Source organism: Galeopterus variegatus, unplaced genomic scaffold (assembly GCF_000696425.1).
Source record: "Galeopterus variegatus unplaced genomic scaffold, G_variegatus-3.0.2 Scaffold6850, whole genome shotgun sequence".
Classification (NCBI taxonomy): domain Eukaryota; kingdom Metazoa; phylum Chordata; class Mammalia; order Dermoptera; family Cynocephalidae; genus Galeopterus; species Galeopterus variegatus.
In genome coordinates, this window is record NW_007732961.1 from 64,530 (window position 1) to 89,789 (window position 25,260).

At 37.3% G+C, this 25,260-nt stretch overlaps 1 protein-coding gene across 1 annotated transcript in view; it reads left to right on the forward strand.

Moving 5' to 3' along the window:
- LOC103606797 (FAS-associated factor 1-like) overlaps positions 1-25,260 on the forward strand; it is a gene marked incomplete at its 3' end in the record, with an annotated part of 92,504 nt that overhangs the window by 43,085 nt on the left and 24,159 nt on the right. The window lies entirely within an intron of this gene.

The window sequence follows — 25,260 nt, forward strand, 5'->3', positions numbered from 1 at the left end:
AATGAGAATGTTTCAGGAATTCTGAAGTTTAATCTAATATTTAAAATAAATATGGCTAAAAAGAAATTGGGACTTTGTAAACATCTTGTAATAATAAATACTTAAAAGTAATTGTGGCTAAGAATTGAATTACCTTTTTATATTTTCTAGTAAATATTTTGTTTCTGAGTGGATAATAACTACTCCTCCTCACCCAGCAGCACCATCATACATTTTAATATAAATGAATTCTTTGTGGAAGAAAGAAAAAGTTTAAGACAATTTGTTTATGTAGATGCTACTTGAGTCTCATTACTCCACAATATAAACCTTGTACCTATGGAAAATGCTTTGTGGATTAGGAAACTTTAAAAATAGTCAGAAAATAGCAAAACTTTTTTTTTTTAATAAACTCTTCCAGAAAAAAATGTTGTTTAGGTATAGGCACTTAAATTTATTTCTGAACAACTGATTTTAACATTGATATTATAGCATATCATTAGAAGTTTTGGCTGGTTGTCCATTGCTAAAGATAGGGATGTGGTTGTTAGGTTGGTTGTTGGTTGGTTGGTTGGTTGGTCGGTTTTGTTTTTTTCCTGAGAAATTTAATGGGGGTGAGAAATTTAATAGAAAATGTGCTACATTTATTTTTAATAAAGTAAAAAGTAATGTTCATAAATGATATCCTGCTGTTTACCCAAGGAGACACGAAGAAACCAGAAATATTCTTAGCATTGTCTAAGAATCTGTTAGTAGAAATAATAACATTAATAGAAGAAAATAATTAAGATCTGAGCATGTCACTTAAATTCTCTGAGCTTCAGTTACCTCACTACTTTACAGCATTATTATAGAGATTAGTGATAATATATATACATACCTGACTCATAGTAGACATTCAGTAAGTGAGCATCAATATTGTAATTAATTTTAAGATAACTCCAAAAAGAATCACAGGCAAGAATTGGCTGGTTTAAGTAAATGAAATGGTGTCTGGGAAGGATAGTGGGAGTGAGTGAAGGTAGAGGTAATTCAGATTAGCCGTCTATTGATCGTGTTGAATCTGGGTGATGTGTGTATTGGGTTTATTATATGGCTCTCTCAACTTCTGTATATATTTGAAAATTATCATAATAAAAAGTTTAAAGCAAAAATAATTGTCTCATTTAAGAGCAAGGACATAAAGTAATAGAGAAAAGTCTAGAAATTTGGGGCTTCACCAGGTTGGAAAAGTCAACTATTCTTGGATCCCACACTTGTAGACACCAGACTGGTAGGCTTATCAGGTACAGGTTCCTAGAGTGATAAGCAAATATAGCAAAATATGGTCAGTTCTTGTATCTGTAACATAATGCTTTATACATTTTAGGTGCCAATTCATCGAATTGAGTTGACACAGTCTTTTGTGAGACCCACATTTTAATGATTTTTGTAGTGTTTAATATTTTACCAAAGAGTTGTAATACAGTTTCATTACTATAGGAAAATATGGAAAGCCACTAAAACTGACCATATCCAAGACTGTAATGTTACCTGGTGCTGTATCTAAGTCACAGCAAACACAAGAGGGAATCCCCATTAAGAGGCTTGATTCTTTTTGCCTCATTATTCATATTTGCACCTTGTCCCAGAACCTGTGAAGTGGTGCCTGCCCACACCTCCCCAGAGTAAATGTTGCCACATTGACAGGATATTGCCTTGAGCTGCATGATTTGATACAACAAAGATTTTTAGGGCCAGCCAGCTTTTAACTGGTGCCACAGCAGATACACTAGCTCCAATGCTTGAGTTTAGGCAAAAAAGGCTCACAACTGTAGACTTCTAAAGAGATCCAAGCCAAATATATGTCACAAAACTTTTCTTTCATTAAGATGATAAAAACATATAAAGATGGTGCTTATAATCTATATTGTTGCAGGCAGTGGTGTTTTTATACTTACTGAAATCACTGAAGTGGAGGCATCTGCCACAAAACAAGACAGTCCTCACAGCTTAGGGCATGAATTGGGTACAGCTGAGAAATGTCAGCTGTGTAAACAGCCTGAAATGTGTTACCAACAAAAATATAATTAATTTCTTTCCAAGACAGTGTGCCATAACGTAATACTTAGAATGGTTAAGCTTTCAGAGAAAGCACCTGAACGTTTGCTTCCAGTGCCAGAGTAGAGGATAGATTATAAAGGTCATTAAAAATGAGGTTAGTTTGCACTTTTCCTGCCCAGTTGCAGAAATTCGTGTGGCTTTGAATATACAGTAGCTTTAGATACCAGTGGCATCCATGAATTTACAGAATTATCATAGATCAAGAAGTTAATGGATTTAGAGTGATGGAAATGTTCTAAAATTAGATTGTGGTAAAGGTTGCATATCACTAAATTTATTAAAAATCATTGAATTGAATATTTAAAATGAGTGAATATTATTGCGTGTAAATTATACCTCAATGAAGCATTTTTTTAAAAAAAAGTTAATGAAGAACTAGATTAAAATACTTCTTCATTTATGTTTTTATTCTTTATGAGAAATACTTTGCAATAACACAGGAGATGTTTTCTTCAGTATATTTCTCATTAACCTTTGACTTAACAAACAGGACAAAGAAATAGACTTCTTATAATTAGATTCTTGTGTAGTCTTTTGAGTCTCTTATGAACCTGATAGAATTCTGTCTTTTGACATTTTCAAGCTACTCAGAGAAGTCAACAGCATTTAAAACATTGTTGCCCGTCTCCCATCAGAATTAAAATATTATCTTTGCATTTTGTTGTACTCTATGAGGTATGGGATACTCTATGAATTGTCAGTAACGCTTACAGTTCCTTTTACACTCTTGTCAGAAAAATAGGTATCGAAAACTTCACCAGTAGGGAAATGTTTTCATGCTGTGACAGTTCAGCTGGGAGAACGAGGAATTGCAAGTAGGCGAAATCTCATTTTACACTTTAACAAGGACACTCTTGGTTTCCAAAGAGTAGAAATAATTTTTACACTATGAATTATGTTTAGACACCTTATTATAATGCAGACAATCTGAATATATGTAGTTTTTTAAAATTCTAGGATTTAATAATGCTTATACAAAGGAGGAAAAGTCCTTCAGGCTTTTCGTTTTATGCCCCTTTTATTTTCTTTTGAATACTAATGGTCTTCTATGGTTCTATCACTGACTATGGAATGTTAACTAAGAATCTGAGAAATCAGGAATTTTAGAATCAGAGGTCTTTGGGTATGTGTTAGAAGTCAGAAGGCTACTTATTAAATATTTTCATATTGACAATGTGAGATCACTTATAAGCAAAACCATTGCCTTTCTATAAAATAAAAATAAAACAAAAACCATACACGCACCCTTTTTTTAAACAGAAAAGAATCTGTGAATGAGGGAATATCATCTGCTTCGATCCTTTTAATGAGGACTATTTTCTTCTGTGACTTCTCCCTGATTGCTTGTGTTTAGCAGTTGTCAAGTTATGCACGTTCTCCTGGCACTGGACCCATACCCTCACTTTATAGGAGCTGCTGTCCAAAACCGGACTCTCACAATTACCATATACCACACTGTACTTACCAACTAGGTAAATTCATAAGCCTCCATTATGGTCATTCTTTCTTTTGCTACAAGGTTAATATTTTTGAAGTACAGCATAATCACATTCAGCCTTGCTTACTTATCTTTAATGGCAGCCCCCTACCTGCTGATTTATGTATAAATTTTTATGCTGGCTTTCACCCTTCATTTTTCAGTCTGAAATTTCCCTTCCAGGTTTATTTTCCCATACAGGCCTAGAATAAATGCTCAATAAATATTTGCTGAATGAATGATTGAATATTATACCATATGTGTCTCAGTACTAAAAAAAATCCAATTCCATAATTACAGTTAGAGATTTTACATTCCTGTCTCAGCAATTTCCAGAAAAATGACAGGCAAGGATAGAGAAGATTTGAACAACATTATTAACCAACTTAACATAATTGAAATTTATAGACACTTGACCCAACAATAGGAGAATACACTTTCTTTAGAAGTATGCATGGTACATTCATCAAAATAGACTGTGACCTGGACTATAAATAAAGTCTCAATAAATTTTAGAGTATTTAAGTGAGTATTATCACTGACCAAAACAAAACTAAATTATGTGTCAATAACATAATGTTATCTGAAAATCCCCAAATATTTGAAATAAACAACATACTTAAAAAGGAAAAAAAAAATCCATGAGTTAGAGAAGAAATCACACATAAGATTGAAAGTATTTTAAACTGCCTGAAAATGAAAACACACTATATCAAAATTTGTGGGGTGCAACCAAAACAGTGCTAGAGGAGAATTTATAGCTTTAAATGCATATAGTAGAAAAGGAGGTCCAAAATCAATGACCTGGTCTTTCATTTTGAGAAGATAGAAAATGAAGAGCAAAGTAAATTCAGGCTTATGGGATGACATAATAAAGATAAGAGCAGATATCAATGAAATAAAAAATAGATAAAGGATAAGAAAAAGTCATTGAACCTGAATGCTTGCTCTTTGAAATGATCAATTAAATTTACAAACTTCTAGCTTGACTGATCAAGAGAAAAGACACAAATTTCCAATGCCAGCAATTGAAGAGGGGACATCACTAAATATAATGCAGACAGTTAAAGGATTAAAAAGGAAATATTATGAATGATTTAATGCCAATAAATTCCACAACTAAGATGAAAGGCACAAATTGCCAGTTGATCCAAGAAGAAATAAAAAATGAAAATAGTCTAATTATAATTTTTAAAATTGAATTTGTTAAAAGTCTTCCCACAAGGGGCTGGCCCGGTGGCGCACTGCTACAGTGCGCTGCTTGAGAGCACGGCGGCGCTCCCGCAGAGGGTTCGGATCCCACATACAGACCAGCCGCTCACTGGCTGAGCAAGGGGCAGGAGCAACACCGAGGGTTGCGATCCCGTTGCCAGTCCCGGTCTGGTCCGGGCGCGACACTGAGGGTTGTGATCCGCTGCCGGTCACGAAAAAAGACAAAAAAAAAAAAAAAAAAGAAAATAAAAGTCTTCCCACAACAAAACTGGTCCAGGCGCGACACTGAGGGTTGTGATCCGCTGCCGGTCACGAAAAAAGACAAAAAAAAAAAAAAAAAAGAAAATAAAAGTCTTCCCACAACAAAACTGGTCCAGGCGCGACACTGAGGGTTGTGATCCGCTGCCGGTCACGAAAAAAGACAAAAAAAAAAAAAAAAAAAAAAAAAAAAAAGAAAAAAGAAAATAAAAGTCTTCCCACAACAAAACTTCAGAACCAGAAGATTTCATTGGCAAACTACCAAAAATTTAAGGAAAATTAATGCCAATCTTATATAGACTCTTTTTCAACTCATTTTGGGAAGCTACTATTATAGTGATACCAAGATTGGTCCAGAGACATTAGAGGAAAAGAAATCTAGAGACCAATATCCTTTATGAAATACATGTCAAAATTTTTAACAAATTTTACCAAATTGAATTAAATAATATATAAAAAGGATAGTACATAAATACTACATTTTATTTTATTTTTGTCTTTTTTTTTTTTTTTTGAGATTGGCCACACGGCGCTCAGCCAGTGAGTGCACCAGCCATCCCTATATAGGATCCGAACCTGCGGCGGGAGCGCTGCTGCGCTCCTAGTGTCGCACTCTCCCGAGTGTGCCACGGGCTCGGCCCAATACTACATTTTAAAAGGATGGATTTTATGTTACATGGCATGGCATTATATTTCAATAAAGCTGCTATGTAAAAAGGAAATAATATGAAAACTATATGCCAACAAATTTGAAAATGTAGAGGAAACAGAAAAATTTCTGGGAACATACAACCTACCAGTACTCAATCAAGAAGAAATAGCCTAACACCAGTAATGAGCAATGAGATTGAATCAGTAAACAGCAGTCTCCCAGCAAAGAAAAGCCCAGAATCTGACAGCCTCACTACTGAATTCTACCAAACACTTGAAGAAGATTTAATCCTAATCCTTCTCAAAGTGTTCCAAAAAATTGAAGCAGAAGGTATTCTCCCAAACTCATTCCAAGAAGACATCATCACCCTGATACCAAAACCTGACAAAGGCACCACAAGAAAATAAATCTACAGACCAGTGTCCCTGATGAACTCAGATGGAAAAATTCTCAAAGAAGTATTAGCAGACAGAGCCCAACAGCACATCAACAAAGTATTAGCAGACAGAGCCCAAAAGCACATCAAAAAGATCATAGACCATGATCAAGTGGGATTCGTCACAGGAATGCAAGGATGGTTCAATATATGCACATCAATAAATATGATACAACACATCAACAAAATAAAGGACAAAACCCATATGATCATCTCAATAGATGCAGAAAAAGCTTTTGACAAAATTCAACATCTCTTCATGATAAAAATTCTCAACAAAATAGGTATAGAAGAAAAGTATCCCAACATAATAAAGACCGTATATGACAAACCCACAGCTAACATCATCCCAAATGGGGAAAGGATGCCCACTCTAAGCACTCCTACTTAGCATAGTACTGGAAGTTCTAACCAGAGCAATTAGGCAAGAGAAAGGAATAAAGGGCATCCAAATTGGAAAAGAGGAAGTCAGATTGTCCCTGTTTGCAGATGACATGATCTTATGTAGAGAATACCTACAGACTCCACCAAAAAAACTCTTAGAACTGATAAACAAATTCAGTAAAGTTGCAGGATACAAAATCAATATAAAAAAATCACTAGTGTTTCTATACACCAACAAGGAAACAGCAGAAAAATCAAGAAAGCAATCCCATTTATAATAGTCGTCACACACGCACACGCAAAATCTAGGAATAAATTTAACCAAGGAGATGAAAGATCTCTACAATGAAAACTGTAAAACACTGATGAAGGAAATTAAAGAGGACACAAGAAAATGGAAAGACATTCCATGCTGATGGATTGGAAGAATTACTGTCCAAAGCAAACTACAGATTCAGTGCAGTCCCCATCAAAATACCAATGACATTCTTCACGGTAACTGAAAAAGCAATCCTAACTTACATATGGTTCAACAGAAGACCTCAAATAGCCAAAGCAATCCTGAGCAAAAAAATAAAGCTGGAGGCGTAACACTACCTAAGTTCAAATTATACTACAAAGCTGTAGTAACCAAAACAGCATTGTACTGGCATAAAAAAAGACACATGGACCAGTGGAACAGAATAGAGAACCAAGAAATAAATCCATACACTTACAGCCAAGTGATCTTTAACAAGGTGCTAAAAATGTATGTTGGGGGAAAGGATAGCCTCTTCAGTAAACAGTGCTGGGAAGCTAGATATCCATGTGTAGAAGAATGAAACTAGACCCCTGTCTCTCACCATATACAAAAATCAACTCAAAATGGATTAAAGACTTCAGTGTAAGACCTAAAACAATAAAACTTCTAGAAGAAAATATAGGGGAAATTTTCCAAGAAATAGGACTGGGCAGTGATTTTATGAGTAAGACCTCAAAAGCATAGGCATCAAAAGCAAGAATAAACAAATGGGATTTTATCAAACAAAAAAGCTTTGCACAGCAAAGGAAACAATCAGCAGAGCAAAGACACAATCTTCAGAATAGGAGAAAATATTTGCAAAATATGCACCTGACAAGGGACTAATATCAAGAATATACAAGGAACTCAAAAGAAGACATACAAATGGCCAATAGGTATATAAAAAAATGTTCAACATCACTAGTTATCAAAGAAATGCAGATCAAAACTACGCTGAGGCATCATCTCACCCAAGTTAGATTGGCTATTATCAAAAAAGACAGAAAATAACAAATGTTGGCGAGGATGCAGAGAAAGGGGAACCCTTATACATTGTTGGTGGCATTGCAAATTAGTGCAGCCATTATGGAAAACAGTATGGAGGTTTCACAAACAAGTACAAGTAGAATTACCATATGATCCAGCAATCCCACTACTGGCTTGTATTAGTTTGTTTTTGTTGCTTATAACAAAATACTTGGAACTGGGTATGTTACAGCAAACTCACAAGGAGAGGCTTAAGGCAGGAAGCAGAGTTTATTGCTGCCAGCACTGGCTCAGCAGACTTGCGTCACAAAGCCTGAGCCCTGTTTCTTTTATGTCATAGTATTTCTGGCTTTTACAGTGGAGTAAAAATTGACCCTATATGGTGATTTTTTTTCTTGGGGATGGAAAATTCTGTTATAGCAGTGTCTACAGCAGGGCGGGGCACAGCCAGGCAAGCATGGGTGCCTCAGTTACATTGTAAGAAAACGAAATTTATTGCTTACAGTTTTGGAGACTGGGAAGTCCAAAGTCTAGGGAACATATCCAGTGAGGGTCTTCCTTTGTAGTAACTTCAGCCACACAGGGGTATCACATTGGAAGATGTCAGAAGCAGAGAGAGAGTGACTAGCAGGTACTCTACCTCTAAAGCCCTCAGAACCACACCCCTGACCACCACTATTAGTCCATTCACTACAGCATGGTCCTACAATCTAATCACCTCTTCAAGGCCCCACCTTCCAATTACCATAATAGGATTTCCCAACCTCAACAGTCACAATGGGGATTAAGTTTTGGGGGGACATTCAATCCAAGGGATGGGTACATACCCAAAGGAATGGAAATCATCATGTCAAAGGGTTACCTGTACTCCCATGTTTATTGCAGCTCTTTTCACAATAGCCAAGATAGGGAACCAACCTAAATATCTATCAACAGATGATTGGATAAAGAAAATGTGGTATATATACACAATAGAGTACTACTCAGCCATAAAAAAGAATGAAATTCTGCCATTCCCAGCAGGATGGATATACTTGGAGAAAATTATGTAGTTGAAATAAGCCAGGCACAGAAAGAGAAATACTTCATGTTGTCACTCATGGGAGTGAGAACAGAAACAAATTTCAAGTGGCAGCAAAAAACAAAAGAAATAACAAGTAAAATAAACAGTAAGTTGAACTGTTTAAAAGGAGAGAGAAAAACTGTGATTACTAGAAGCAGGAAAGGACAAGGGGGGAGGAGGGAACTGAGAGGCTGGTTAATGGATACAAAATTACAGCTAAATAGAAAAAAACAAGTTCTATTGGTATATAGTCAGCCCAGGAATCTGTACTTAACAATGATTTACTGCATGTTATCAAATGGATAGAAGATGTATTCACATCACAAAGAAATGATTACATTTTGTAATGATGAATATGCTAATGTAATATGCCTGATTACATCATCACACATTGTATACATGTATTGAAATATAACTCTGTACCCTATAAACATGTACAATCAATATGTTTCAATAGAAAATTAATTAAAAGAATAGAAAGAAGGTTGAAAAAGCCAGAAGAGGAGGAAAAAAGAAGGGCGGCAGAACAAAACCCAGAAACAAAAGATACTGCATCTTGATTCATTGGATTTTATCCCAGGAGTACATGGATGGTGCAACTTTGGAGTATCAACCAATGTAATTTATTTTATTAACAAAATTATGCTAAGTGAATGATGACAGACACAAAAGACTACATTACTGTGTGGTTCCCCTTTTGTAAAATCCAGAAAAGACAAAACCATAGCTACAGAAATTATATCAGTAGGTTGCTAAGTGATGGTGCAGGAGATTGAGCCCAACAGGGACATAAAAAGTTTTTTTTTTTTTCCTTTTCTGGAAATGTTTTATTTATTTATTTTTATTAATATTACTATTTTTTTATGTTCTATGATGTTGCGGAGCAGTTGGAGGGAGGGGCAGAGGGGAAAGGAGAAGGAAATGGGATGGAAGGAAGGGTGGGATTGAGGCCTGTGGCAACCCCCCCCCCCATTCCCACAGGGGACACCAGGGAGCTTCCAGTGGTGGATTGGTCACTGCCAGGCTGGGTGCAGATGTCAGGGGTGTATGGCAAAGCTCTCGCCCCCTACCACCCCAGCTCAGGAACCTGGGGCCCTTTTTGCTGTCATTTGGTGGTCATTGTTGGGATAGTTGCATGTGTTAGGGGGGTGTGGCCAAGGCCCTTGATCCCCCAGTGCCCCAACTGGAGAGAGCCTGGGATGCTTCGTGCAGCGGCTTGGTAGTCCTCACTGGGTTGGTTGTGTATGTTGGAGGGGCGTGGCCGAGGCCCTCAGTCCCCCACTGCCCCAGCTCTGGAGAGCCCAGGGCACTTCCTGTGGTGGCTTGGGGGGTGTCGCTAGCGTGGTTGTGTGTCTTGGGAGTGTGTTGACGAGGCCCTCGGCCCCCACCCTTGGGGCTGGTTGCAGGTGTCTGGGGGCATGGCTGAGGCCCCTGGCCCTCCCCCATTTCTGTCTTGGTAGCCCAGTGGACTTCCAGTCCTTCTAGGTGTTATAGGTATTCTTTGGTGAAATGAGACCTTTATTAGTTAATATCAAACTTGATCTCTGGTTGTGGGTACTTTGTTTTTTCTTTCAGTTCTGTGTTGAATTATTTGCTGTTCCCACCACTTAAACTCTGTGCCGGAACTAATTTGTTTTCCTTTGCTTACTTCTAAAATGGGGGGACTTCCTATGGGAACCAGTACTTGATCTGTGTGGTTGAGCTAAGTTGCTGCTTTGCTGCTGATTCCCTAGGGAAGGCTTTTTGTGCACCTCAGGTTTTTATGATTGACTTTATAGATACTTCCAGCTCTCGTGAGATCCAGTGCACCTGGGTTGTGTAGAAACTCTGGTCTGAGCCTGAGCCTTTTCATCAAACTGCACCCCATGCAACTCTTTATTCCTGACCAGTCTCCTCTGAGTGGTCCTGTGCTGATTGGGGGGCAGATCAGCTGTCCTTGCTGTGCCCCAGTGTTTTCCCAGTGGGCCTATCTCCCCCTACCACCCGTGTTGCAAACACTTCCCATGGGACGGGCCTTGTGCCAGTCCCTTGTGATGACTCACCAGCCTCTGAGTGGCTCTTTTTCAGTTGTTGTGGCTCCTCACTCCTACATGGATGTCCACGGGAACCCTATCAGTGGTTTTGCTGGCCTGGGGGCCACCAAAGCCCTCTTCTCCCCTGCAGCCTCCAAGCAACTTCATCTGAAGGGCACAGCTGAGGCTTTTGTCAGCTCCTGCTCTGTGTGCTCAGCAGCTCCAGCCTGGAAGTGGCCAAGATTTGAAATGGTCAGAGTGTTTTTTTCTTTCTCTCATCATGGCTTCTGCCTTCATGCACTCTATAGGTCTCTCCTCCTCTTCTTCTGAGCTCTAGTGGTCCAAGCTTGGCTATTGTTGCTTTTTTATAGTTGTAATTTGGTTGATTTGTGAGAGAGAGTGACACTGGGGACCGTTTATTCCATCATCTTGAACGGAAGTCCACAAAGAAAGTTTTTTAGGTGGTAGAAATGTGTGTATTATAATTGTATTTGTGCTTATACAACTGGAATATTGGTGAATTTACTATACGTAAATGAGTATTAAATAAAGCTAAGTTTTTTTAAAAAGCAAACTAACTCAGAAAACTGGGAAAAGAATTCCCCAACCTGATAGAAGGAATCTATTAAAAAGCTACCTATTTAATGGGGGATACTTTTACAATACAAGTGAAATTAGCAAAACCACAGTCTATGAGATCAGTATACAAAAATCAATTTGTTACTAGATAGTAGCAAAGAACATTTTGAAAATGGTAGTTATAAAAATTAGGCCATTCACTATTCTATCCAAAAACATGAAATGCTTAAATATAAATTTAATGAAATATTTGTAAAATCTGTGCATTGAAAATTACAAATTATTGGAGAGAAATTAACAAAGTCCTTAAAAATGGAGAGATTTGGGGCCGGCCCGGTGGCGCACTGGATAGTGTGCCGCTTGGGAAGCGCGGTGGCGCTCCCGCCCGAGGGTTCGGATCCCACATACAGACCAGTTCCCGCTCACTGGCTGAGCAAGGCGCGGGAGCAACATCGAGGGTTGCAATCTCGTTGCCGGTCCCCGGTCTGGTACAGGGGCAACAGTGAGGGTTGCGATCCGTTGCCGGACACGGAAAAAGACAAAAAAAAAAAAAAATGGAGAGATTTATTGTGGTTATGGGTTGGAGCACTCCATATTTTTAAGTTGCTAGTTCTCCCCCAATTAATCTATGTATTCACTGCAATGCCAATCAAAATCTTAATAACACTTTTTGTAGAAACTGGCAAATTAATTCCAAAAGTGATATGGAATGTGAAGGAACTAGAATTTCCAAAACAATTTTGAAAATGAACTAAGAAGGAAGACTTATATTGCCCAATTAAAAAAAATAAAAAACCTACATAGTCAAGACAATGTGGTATTTGTGTAAAGATTGACATATAAATCTGTATAAGATAGGATATTCAGAAATAGATTCACATTTATATATGTTGTTTATTAATTTTGTGCAAAAATACAAAACTAATGCAATAAAGGATCATCTTTAACAAATGGTGATAGGACAACTGGATATTGATAAGTACACTTTCAACCTGCCATACAGCAAAATTATCTCAAAATAGATTATACACCTAAATGCAAAAGCTAAAATTATAAACCTTGTAGATGAAAATATAGGAGAAAATCTTGTAAGAACTTGGGGTAAGAAAAAATTTTTCAAAGAGGACACTAAAATCCCTCACCATAAAAGAAAAATGACTGATAAATTGGGCTTCATCACAATTTGCAACTTTTACTCTTTGAAAAATACCATTGAAAAAAGAGAGAGCGAAGCCACAGACTCAGAGAAAATATTTTCAAAACATATTTGGCAAAGAGCCTGTATCCGGGTTATATAAAGAAGTCTTACACCTAAATAGTGAAATGACAAGCACCAATTTAGTTTTGTTTGCCTGGTGTTAGGAGCGGGGATTGACTAGAGGAACTAAAGAATTTGGGGAGGTAATGGAAATTTTCTGTATTTTGATTGTGGTGGTTATATAAACATATACCTATATCAAAACTCCTTAAACCGTGCTTAAAATTCGTACATTTTATCACAAATAACTAGGCCTCATTAATTCTATGTTTAACTAGTAGATTAGGAAGAATATATTGATCTGTAACTTTAACTGTGAATGAGAAGGCAAAATGCAGGATCAGTATTCAACTCCAGATCTACTCCCTCCTTGATGCCAGTGCTCTTTCTTTTGTACCATGCTACTTCTTTTGTGTCTATGTTCCTCAGAATAGTTCCAGCTTTAAAATATCCAGTCCAATTTTTCCCATACTTGCACTCACACTGATCAAATCACAGTTCCTTTATTGAGGTTTGGGAACTATAATAGCAAGAGGCATGGATAGACTTTCCAAAGTGTTTGAAGTCTATTCCCCCAATATCTGACCTAATTCTCTAGTTACATTACAAGTTGGGTAATTTTCTGGACCTCTGCAGTGGTCTAAGATCCCAATATCTAAGGCTGGGCAGGGACTTAAGAAGTCAACAAGAAAGTGACTTTAAAAACCAGTAATTTAGGGCCGGCCCGGTGGCGCACTGCTACAGTGCGCTGCTTGGGAGCGCGGTGGCGCTCCCGCCGAGGGTTCGGATCCCACATACAGACCGGTTCCTGCTCACTGGCTGAGCGAGGGGCGGGCGCAGCACCGAGGGTTGCGATCCCGCTGCCGGTCCCGGTCCGGTACGGGCGCGACACTGAGGGTTGCAGTCTGTTGCCGGACATGAAAAAAGACAAAAAGGAAAAAAAAAACCCCAGTAATTTAATAAGAATTTTGATATGTTCATATACATGTTCTGAGAATACAAACCATACATGCAGGTACACATACACACAGAAGCACAAAGAAACTAAGGTAAACCAATAGAACTGATGGCTGAATGTTTCGTAACAAGGCTATCTGACTTTACTTAACCATCCACGTATGCACTGGCAATAGAGCAGTGAATTAAAGTATAAAATCCCTGCCCTCATGGAGCTTACACTGACAACAGGAGAGGTGAATAGAGGAACAAGGTAATAACCATAGTGAGTAACTAAAAAATGCATGGTATATTAGACAGTGATGAGATACTGGGGAGCTGTTGTATTTAGATAGATCATTTTATAGTTAGAGAAATAAAGCCTTAATATGTTAGCACCATTCAAAGTTGTTTACAGGGCCGGCCCGGTGGCGCACTGCTACAGTGCGCCGCTTGGGAGCGCAGTGGCGCTCCCGCCGAGGGGTTGGATCCCACATACAGACCAGCCGCTCACTGGCTGAGCGAGGTGCAGGCCCAACACCAAGGGTTGCGATCCCGTTGCCGGTCCCGGTCCGGTACGGGCGCGACACTGAGGGTTGCGATCCGTTGCCGGTCACGAAAAAAAAAAAAAAAAAAGACAAAGTTGTTTGCAATAATCTTATAATTCCAGTTGATAGTAACACAGTCTCTCCGTAGGTTCTTTTGATTTCCAAGTGAATAACTAGTTTCTGAGTTAAACTACCAAGTGTAAGACTTGATTGGACTCATACTCGGAGTATTTGCTAATTAATGCCTGAAGCAAGGTTTGAAAAGTTAACATTTGAGCCTATCTCATTCACTAAGGAGAAGTTAACCTTACAAAAGATTTATCATACTTAATGAAATATTATTTTATGCTCCTTCATTAGGTTAGCAGTTATGTTTTTGGATATAAGTGAATGTCACATGTTCTTTCTTTTCAGTTTTTTTAAAATTAGCATATTCATTATTACAAATCATAATTTTTCTTTATGCGCTTTACCCAACCTATTAGTACCCAACCATCTTCCTTCCCCCCCCCCCGCCAACTCTAGCATCCTTAGGTTTGTTCTTTCCTTCTGAAAGTTCAACATATTACTGTGGTCATTTCATTCTTTCTTTCTTTCTTTCCTTTCTTCCTCCCTCCCTCCATCCCTCCCACCCACCTGCCCACCCAGTTATGGGAGAGAACACATGGCATTTCTCTTTCTGTTTCTGGCTTATTTCACTTAAAATAATTTTCTCCAGGCTCATCCATGTTGCTGCAAAATGGCAGTATTTCATTCTTTTTTATGGCTGAGTAGTATTCCACTGTGTATATATACTTTTCCCTTATCCAGTCATCCATCAATAGACATTTAAGTTGGTTCCATATTTGTCTATTGTAAATAAAGATACAAGGAACATGGGAGTGCTGTTATCCCTTCAACATGATAATTTCCATTCCTTTGGATATATACCCAGTAGTGGGATTGCTGCACCATATGGTAGTTCTATCTATAGTTGTTTGAGAAACCTCCCTACTGTTTTCCATAATGGCTGTGCTAATTTACAGTCCCAGCAACAATGTGGAAGAGTTCCCCTTTCCCCGCATCCTTGCTAGCATTTGTTATTCTCAGACTTTTTAATAGTGGCCAATCTCACTGGGGTGAGAGGCTATCTCAGTGTGGTCTTTTTTTTTTTTTTTTTTTTTTTGGAAAAGATGACTGGTAAGGGGATCTTAACCCTTGACTTGGTGTTGTCAGCACCACGCTCAGCCAGTGAGCTAACCGGCCATCCCTATATGGGATCCGAACCTGTGGCCTTGGTGTTATCAGCACCACACTCTCCCGAGTGAGCCACAGGCCGGCCCTCAGTGTGGTCTTGATTTGCATTTCCCTGGTGATTAGTGATACTGAGCATTTTTTCATGTACCTGTTGGCCATTTGTATGTCTTCCTTTGAAAATGTCTATTTATCTCTGTTGCCCCTTTTTAATTGGATTATTTGTTTTTTTACAATATACTTGTTTGAGTTCCTTATAATTTCTGGATATTAATCCCTTGTCAGATGTATAGTTTACAAATATTTTCTCTCATTCTGTAGATTGTCTTTCCACTATTGATTGTTTCCTTTGCTGTGCAGAATCTTTTTTGTATGTTTTTAAGAACAGGAACAAGACAAGGATGCTCACTCTCACCACTCCTATTCAACATAGTATTGGAAATACTAGCCAGAGCAATCAGGCAAGAGAAAGAAATAAAGAGCATCCAAATTGGAAAAGATGAAGTCAAACTCTCCCTATTTGCAGACGATATGATCTTATATATAGAAAAACCTAAACACTACCAAAAAACTCTTAGAGCTGATTAACAATTTCAGTAATGTTGCAGGATACAAAATCCACACACAAAAATCAGTAGCATTTTTATACTCCATGTAGTGGATTGAATTGTCCCCCCCAAACTCATTGAGGTTTGAATTGTGTTGCCCAAGTTTTATGTATTAGAAACTTAGCCCGTATTGTGACTGTTAGGAGGGTAGGAAATCCTATTATTATAATTGAAAGGTGGAGCCTTGAAGAGGTGATTGGATTGTAGGACCATGCAGTAGTGGATAGATTAAAACCAGTGGTCAGGGGCATGGTTCTGAGGGCTTTGAAAGAAGAAGAGGCTCTTTCTCTTTCTCTTGCTCTCTGCTTCCACCCTCTTCCAATGTGAGGCCCATGGGTGACTGTTCCCGCCACCAAGTGGACTTTGGACTTCCCACCCTCAGAAACTGTAAGCAATAAATGTTGTTTTTCTTTATAAATCACCTGGTTTCAGGTATTTGTTATAAGCAATAGAAATGGACTAATACCCTCCAATAATGAGCTAGCAGAAAAAGAAATCAAGAAAGCAAGCCCATTTGCAGTAGTTGCCAAAAAATAAAATACCTAGGAATCAATTTAACCAAGGAGGTGAAAGATCTCTACAATGAGAATTACAAAACGCTACTGAAAGAAATTAAAGAGGACACAAAAAGGTGGACGGACATGCTCTTGGATTGGAAGAATTAACATTGTGAAAATGTTCATACTACCCAAAGCGATCTACCAATTCAGTGCAATCCCCATCAAAATTCCAATGACATTTTTCTCAAAATTGGAAAAAGCAGTCCTAACATTCATATGGAACAACAAAAGAAACTGAATAGCCAAAGCAATCCGGAGCAAAAAAACCTAAAGCCAGAGGCATAACACTACCCTACTTCAAATTATATTACAAAGCTATTGTAACCAAAATGGCATGGTATTTACATAAAAACAGACACTTGGACCAATGGAACACAACAGAAAACCGAGGAATCAACCCATATACTTACAGCTAACTGATCTTTGACAAAGGTAACAAGAACATATATTGGGGAAAAGACTGCCTTTTCAATAAATGGTGCTGAGAAAATCGCACATCCATATGCAGAAGAATGAAACTGGAATTTTGCCTCTCATTATATACCAAAATTAACTCAAAATGGATTAAAGACTTAAATATAAGACCTGAAACCATAAAATCACTAAAAGAAAACATAGGGGAAACACTCCAGGAAGTAGGACTGGGCAAAGACTTTATGAATAAAATCCTAAAGCACAAGCAACAAAAGAAAAAATAAATAAATGGGATTATGTCAAGGAATTTCACACTTTCACCATAGCAGTATAGATTGTGTGTGTGTGTTTGTGTTTTTGAATAGTAGCCATATTACTAATGTGGCAAGGAATGAGCAGTAATACTCTATTTTGCTACTGACAATTACTTAAAATTGTGCTAGGGTGAGTATGTAAAGATACATTTATATAGTGATTTGTAGTTTACAAAGCAAATTTATGTATGTGATCTCATTTGAGCTAAGTACTAGATTATAAGTGAATAATTTTTTATAGAAATAGTATATAGTGGAATACAGTTACTGTCTATTACCCTAACTTTTCCTCAGGGTTACTTCAAACCATCTTTTCCTCCTAGCCAACTTGTAAGAAAGGTGTTGATAATAATAACTTTCCTTGTGTGAGACTATGAACTCTGAGGGCAGACAGGTCTTACTCATCTTTGTCTCTAAAGTGTCTATTATAGCCTCTGGCACAAAATAAACACTAAATGTTTCTTATGTTAATATTAAATGTGGCACGGAAAAGTCAGTGATTGGCTGTAAATTGTTGTTTTGTTTTGTTTTTACTTTTATTTCACTTGGCTCTAAACTGTGATAAATAATGGCTAGCCCATTGCTCCAATACATTACTGCTTTTTTTCAAAGGCATTCCTACTCTTTTTCAAGAAACCAGGGTCTTTCCCTCTGTTACTGAGAAAGGTCTTGTAGAAACCCTTGTACCTGACCCTATTGTATATCTGAGAAATGGAAGATTGTTTACAGTACATAGGTGCACTACTTAATCCCTGGCATTTGTGTTTGCAAGTTAACATCCTGTCTATTGCATTTGAACAGCTGCAACATATGTGATAAGATTTCTTAATAAGTCATTTTCTTGAGCAATGGTAATATGAACCTGAAGAGTGGTAGTCCCAGCTTATTAAGTTGTGATTTTAGACCCTTGGGTTTTAGGTATAATCAATTGCCTATAATTCCGCATTTGAGAAAGATAGGGAAGATAACATTATAGCCTGTTTGGAGGTAGCAGAGATTCCATGGCATTTTTAATGTGCAAAAAAAGGAGGGTGTTTACAGCTCTTTCTAATTGGCCATTCTTATAAATTTTCTAACCCAAAGAGAAGGCTTAAAATGAGCATTTATGCATGGTAAGTAGCCTTTTGAGTTCAAGGTGGCTTAATCAATAGTCAAATCAATTGCCACTCCATATCATGACATTGTTTAATATTCTACATGTAGAATATATGTAGTTTTTAAGAAATAAATATCCACAAGAGACTGTTGGTACTGATTGTTCCCACAGCCAGTGAAAGTCTTTTTATTCTTTTATTGTATGTTTGTTGACAGTTGTGATCAAAATGGAATGAATTGCTTTACAGCTTATTACTTTCAAAGTACAAATTTGAATGCTGTGGATTCAGATGTATAAAAGAGATAAAATTACAGACAGCTTTGAGTGGCAGTTACATATCAAACCTCTCGGGGGTTTGACAGGCAACGAATATCGTTATTAGACGCTTTTTCCATAATTGCTGACATTTATCCAGTGTTTCACAGTATTTGCTAATGTATTAATGCAGTCAATCTCTGAGAGGCTGCACATGCCTTTTTAGCCCTGGCTTTTATGGGATTCTGAAATTCATAGACCCACAGATACTTATTCCCTGCTGGTTGCCGTAGTGACAGAGCTCAGAGATAAGCCAAGACAGAGCCCTTTTGTGATTGCTTTTCAGGTGACATTCAACGGCAGCTTGAGTAGAGTGTCCTTTTATAGTTCCTGTAATTCAGAAAATGATAACAGCTTTTTGCTGCTTAGAAGAGAAGTCTGTGGACTGCTCCCTGTGGGATTTCAGTTTGCTGTGCCACTTCATACCAACACCAGCCTGATAGAGTTCTTATTATAGTGGAGATTTCAAAGTGCAAGGGGACTGAATTAATTATGGCAGGTTAGAAAATACAAGACTGATACTACAAATAAAACTTTAAAGAACCAATACATGTTTCTCAACCGTAGTAACAAGTTAATTCAGATATTTTAAGCTATTAGTGGCCATATCATTAGCTCAATATGTAAATGCACCCGACTTCTAAATTGCTTGTGAACTACGCTAGCTGTTCCATCTCAAAGTTTAGATGTTATCTTTTATTTCTGTGTATCATTTTTTCATATGAAACTATTGCTTCAACATTTTGTTTTTTAGAGGCAGGTAACTTTATTTGGACACTTTCTTAGGGTTATTATAATTTATTTTCACTATTCCCAGCAGTGGAATAATTAAAAATGGATGCTTTATAAATAGCAGCTTATATGAAGTGCATCAAATTCAGAAGAAAATACCTGTGACAATGGGGAACAGTGGGAAGGGAACCAGATCAAGAAATAACTGGAGGAAATAGAATGTTACCTGGAAAGATCATAGAGGTCATAAGAAGCCATTATTTTCCCCCTAGATTCTTGGAGCTTGGAGGGTTAGTAATCTTAATTCTGGAAGAAGGAGGATGCCACTAACAACAGGTGAGTTTAGGAAACCTGAGTCAGAAACCACTGTCTGTATAGTTGGTGTTATTGACAAAGTCAAAACAAAACACCAAAAAAACTGCCAAGCAGAAGCGGGAACACTAACCCAAATTGAACCATGCTAATCTGATGGGAGATATGAAGCACTTAAATATCATACCCCTAAAATTTAAACGTAATTCATAGTTGAACAGGAAGCAAGTAGAATGAACTGAATAGAGAAGTAACTTGAGAATCTGAAGAGGTGAAAAAGAATAGACACATTCCCTGATTTCTAAATTACTGGTGAACCATGCTAGATGAACAAGCAAACGAATAGCACATGGATGAGGACTCAGAAGAGCAATTTGACCTAATAAAAACTAATCAGTTATCTTGAATTAGTTGTGTAGTTGAAAAGCCGAAGATCATATTTGTGTTACTTGTCTCTAATATTTCAGTCTCATGTAGGATAGATGTAAACTTAGCTCTCATAATTCAAATATTTGTAATTCATACAAAAAAGGATAACCTTCGGAATAGCGACAAACAAATACAGCATTTTCAAATAATCTTTAGTGGACCTTTATTAACACTGTGTTACCTCGTGGTGTTTATTGCACTCCTTCTTATGGTTAACTTAATCATCAGCCATGTGCTTTGATGTACAGTAGTCCTCCCCTTATCCTCAAGGGATACATTCCAAGACTCCAGTAGGATGCTTGAAACCGTGGGTAATACGTAACCCTATATGTACTATGTTTTTTCCTATATATGAATACCTATGATAAAGTTTAATTTATAAATTAGGCACTTTATGAGACTGATAACAATAACTAATAATAAAATAGAACAATTATTTTAACAATAAAACACTCATTTCAGGAAATCCCTTGCTGAAGTGTTTGTATAGGCTCAGTGCTTTCTGGTGCAGCACTTTTTCTGTTCATATCTTCCACTCACAAATTTAATGCCTTTCCTATCTTAACTAAGTACTTATCACACACTGTGCTATAACTTTTGCAGTTTGAGGTGAGAAAGTAAAACTAGAACAAATTTCTTTTTCCTTCTTCACAGTTTCACGGATAGATTAATTCTTACCATAGACTTAGCAACCTCAGCGTACAATTTTTTTTTTTCTTTCCTTATTGGGAATTTTCACCTTTTCACTTAAAAGAAGCACACTGCAACTTCTCTTTGGCATATCCAAATTGCTAGCATCACTACAACTCTTGTGCTTTGGGTCCATTATTAAGTAAAATAAGGTTTACTTGAACACAAGCACTGCTATGTCATGACAGATGATCTCAATCTGATAAGCAAGACTGCTGCTAATTGACTAATGTGCAGGTAGCATATACAGTGTGGATATGCTGGACAAAGGGATGATTCACATTCCAGGGGGGACTGGGCAGGACCATGTGAGATTTCATCATGCTACTTAAAACAGTGTGCAATTTAAAACTTCTAATTGTTTATTTCTGAAATTTTTCATTTAATATTTTCGGAATGCTATTGACCACAGGTAACTAAGAACACAGGAAGCAAAACTATGGATGAGGGGACTACAATATTAAATAAAACAGAGCAGAGGAAGATCAATGACAGGATATCTGTGAGAGCCTATGAGTCATCTGTGTTCTTCACCATGCTGTAATGTTCACTTTGGAGCAACTCATCAGTGAGCATGCTATATTCACTGTGGTCATAGTTCCACTTTTATGGAATGTAAGATGGAAATGGTATCTAGGCTTTCTATAATTTACTGTGAAGTGTAACCACTGTGTGCACGATGTCTACCAATTCTCTTTTCCTTTCTTTTAGTTGTATTGGCCTAGAAACAATTGACAAATGTAATTACATATAAGCTTTTGAAATACAAGAATGGGAAGGTATTGTCATTCTAGCCTTTTTCATCTCTATAGCTATTAGCTGAGTGTTTACTGATTGATCCATAAAACTTTAAAAATGATATTAAATGTATTCCCATTTTAAGCATGGACGATATTATGGCTAGTTACTTAAAAACTAGTCTGAGGCCAAAGAGACAAGATTAAAACTTGGAAGCTTCTTACCCTGAACATTAGAATATTGCCATTAGCCCAGATCCCACACTTTCAAATCAGACACCTGTATATAAAAAAGCAGCACTAGATTTTGGGGGTCAGATAACGTTATTTCTTGTCCAAGCTGATTAAGATCAGTCTCTTTACCTGTGCTCTGTACCCCATCCCCTTCTGTCTTCTCAGGAACCATATGTTATCAATAATCTCGTCTTTAATATATTTAACTGATCTTATTATACTAGATGTTCTATCCATATTTAAACATGAAAAGTTTCCTGTCTTAAAAGAAACAGACACAACACACGAATACATACACACACTATGAAAACAAAAACAAAAATTTCTACCTGATTTTAGTTACTGTTTTTTGTCTTCTTTGCAGCGAAAATTTAAAGAGTTATTGTAGTTACTGTCTTCCTGTTTTCTCTTTCATTAATTTCTCAACAGACACCTTTCTGGCCATCAATCCCTTTCACTGGAATGCCAATGGCTGCCATGTTGCTAGATCAAGTCGGCCTTTTCAATACTCATGGTTCTTGACTTCTTAGCAGCCTTAAAACAAAACAAACAAAACAAAAAAACTTTTCATTGAAATACATTCATTCAGAAAAATACACAAATCATGAATGTCCCAACTTGATGAATTTTCGTAGAGTAAATAATCCCATGTAACTAGCATCCAGATTAAGAAAGCATCCCAGAAGCCTCCCAAGATATTAAGACTGTAGATTAGTTTTGTCTGGTTTTGAACATTCTATAAATGGAATCATATAATATGTACCAGAGCAGAGGAAGATCAAGACCAAATTTATAAATTAAATTTATAATTTAAACTATGAATTTAAATATAAGTTTATATTCTAGTCTTCCTCCCATGTCAGCTCCAGAAGATCCTTCTTATCATCTCCACTTAGAGGTGCCAGAGGACTTTAAATTCAACATATCCAAAATCAAATTCATTTTCTTCACTGCCCATACCTGATCCTCTTCTAAAGTTTCATAATTCCATGAATGGCATCACCATCCATCCAGTTCCACAGGCCAGATAAGAGTTATTCTCTCTCTCTCTCTCTCTCTCTCTCTCTCTCTCTCTCTCTCTCTCTCTCTTGCCAACTTTATCCAAACCATCATCAATTCCTGTCAATTCAGGTTCTATATAGCTCCCATTCATTCACTTTTGTCCATTTCTACTTCTACTACCCTAATATAAGTTACCAACTTCTTAAATCTGGACTGTTTATTGCAAAAGCCTCCAAACTGGGCTTCCATATCCCCTGTCACTTCCATTCAGTCAGCTCTCCATACTACATCAGAATAATCTTTTTAAAAAAAGATGTAAATCTACTCAAGTAATCTCCCCGCTCAAATCTTCCCAGATAAAGACCAAACTCCTTAACATGACCAACCAGGCCCTGCAGTCTGATTCTTGCTTACTTCTTTAGCGTTGTCTTATATTTTACTGCCTCTTGTTCTATGTTCTTTAGCTACACTGGTCTCCTGACAGTTTTTCTGATGTACTATCACTGGGCCTTTCATCCTACTCCCTGATCTCTCCTGTGTAATTCTTACACATTCTTCCAACTCAGCTGTTTCTTTGTGGGAGCTATTTTTTTATTTTATTTACCACAGTTGTGATGTTATATTTTATTTGTGGTTATTTCCCGCCTTAAACTGTAAGTTTCACAAGGGCCGATGTCTATTTTTGTTCACCATTACATAACTAACGCTTTCAGATAGTAGGTGTTCAGTAAATATTGTTTGAATGAATAAACTTCTCTGAGCCTTAATTTTCCATTTCTACAACAATTCAACATTCTTGTAAAGTTCGAATAAGATGATACATGTGAAAACACAGCTCTGAATATAACACACAAAGTACTCTCTGAGCCTTAATTTTCCATTTCTACAACAATTCAACATTGTTGTAAAGTTCGAATAAGATGATACATGTGAAAACACAGCTCTGAATATAACACACAAAGTAAATGTAAGGAATTGATATTGTTATACGGAAGCAGATAGATTCTTGCTACTGAAGATAATAATTCTTTAATTTCAGTATGAGCATGGAATCATGCAAAGAACAGCAAGAATTATTACAGTTTCAGTTCTCGTCTTTTTGATCCATTGCTCCGTCTTCCCTGTAGTTCTGTCATTCCTGTCATAATTCAGGCTCTCATCATTTTCTCCTGATTTCCCTATTTCAGGTCTCCCTCTCTTGCTTCTCCCACTCCATTATCAGAGCTTCTAGAGTGTAAGTTATTAAATGCATTTGCATCATATGAGGTACTTCAATAAGTTCATGGAAATATTTCTATTATCTTTTAGTTGTATTTTTCCACGAACTTTTTGAAGTACCCTCGTATTACATTTTTGCTTCAAATCTCTCAGTGGTTTCCCATTGCCTACAGGATAAAATCTAAGCTCCTTAATGGGACGTATGTGTATGACCATTCATAATCTGACCGATACCTCTCCTTCTTCCTGTGTTCTTCACCATTTTGTACCTTACCTGCCCTGCAACCACTTTAAACTACTTGTTTCTTAGATGTGTTACCTTCTTTCTTGCCTTCATGTCATTGTTTATATCATTTCCTTCTCTTCTAAGATGCTTTTGATTAAAACCTGCTCATTAATCAAGTTATCCTTTTAAGACTCAGCTGGCAGCCTGGCCAGTTGGCTCAGTTGGTGAGAGTGCCAACTTGTAACACCAGAGTCAAGGGTTCAGATCCCCTTACAGGCCAGCTGCTCCCCCATTCCCCCCACCCCCACCAAAAGACTCAGTTGGCACTCCTTTGTGACATTTTCCATTTAAGTCTTTAGGCCAAGTCAAACATCCTCTTCTTGTCCTCCCATTGCATCTATTATGGTAAAATTAGTTGCTTAAACTTCTTGTGTGTAAGTTTATTTCACTACTTGTTTGTGAACCCCTCAAAGGTAGGAATGCTATTTTATCTCTCTATCCTTAGGCACTTAGCAGATATTTCTGACAGAGTGATTAGAGAAGAGTGACCAGAAGAAATGAGGAATGGCCATGTTTTATGTTGTGAAAAGTTGTGTGGGGTCAAACTCATGCTGTAATAATAGTGGATTTCTCCTATTATTGTTAAGACTGAGGTCAGCTGCAGGATCCTGGTGCTGTATAAAGTGGGTAGGGGGATTAAAATGCATTTTACTTTGGCTAGTTAAGGTTAGCAGTCAAATTTTTTTATTAGCATATTCATTATTATAAATCATAATTATTCTTTATGCCCCTTACCCAACAAAGCACTCCACAACCCCTCTCCCTCTCTCCCCTCATCTATAGTATCCTTACGTTTGTTCTGTTGTTCTGATAGTTCAATGTATTATTGTGATCTTCCTTCCTTCCTTCCTTCCTTCCTTCCTTCCTTCCTTCCTTCCTTCCTTCCTTCCTTCCTTCCTTCCTTCCTTCCTTCCTT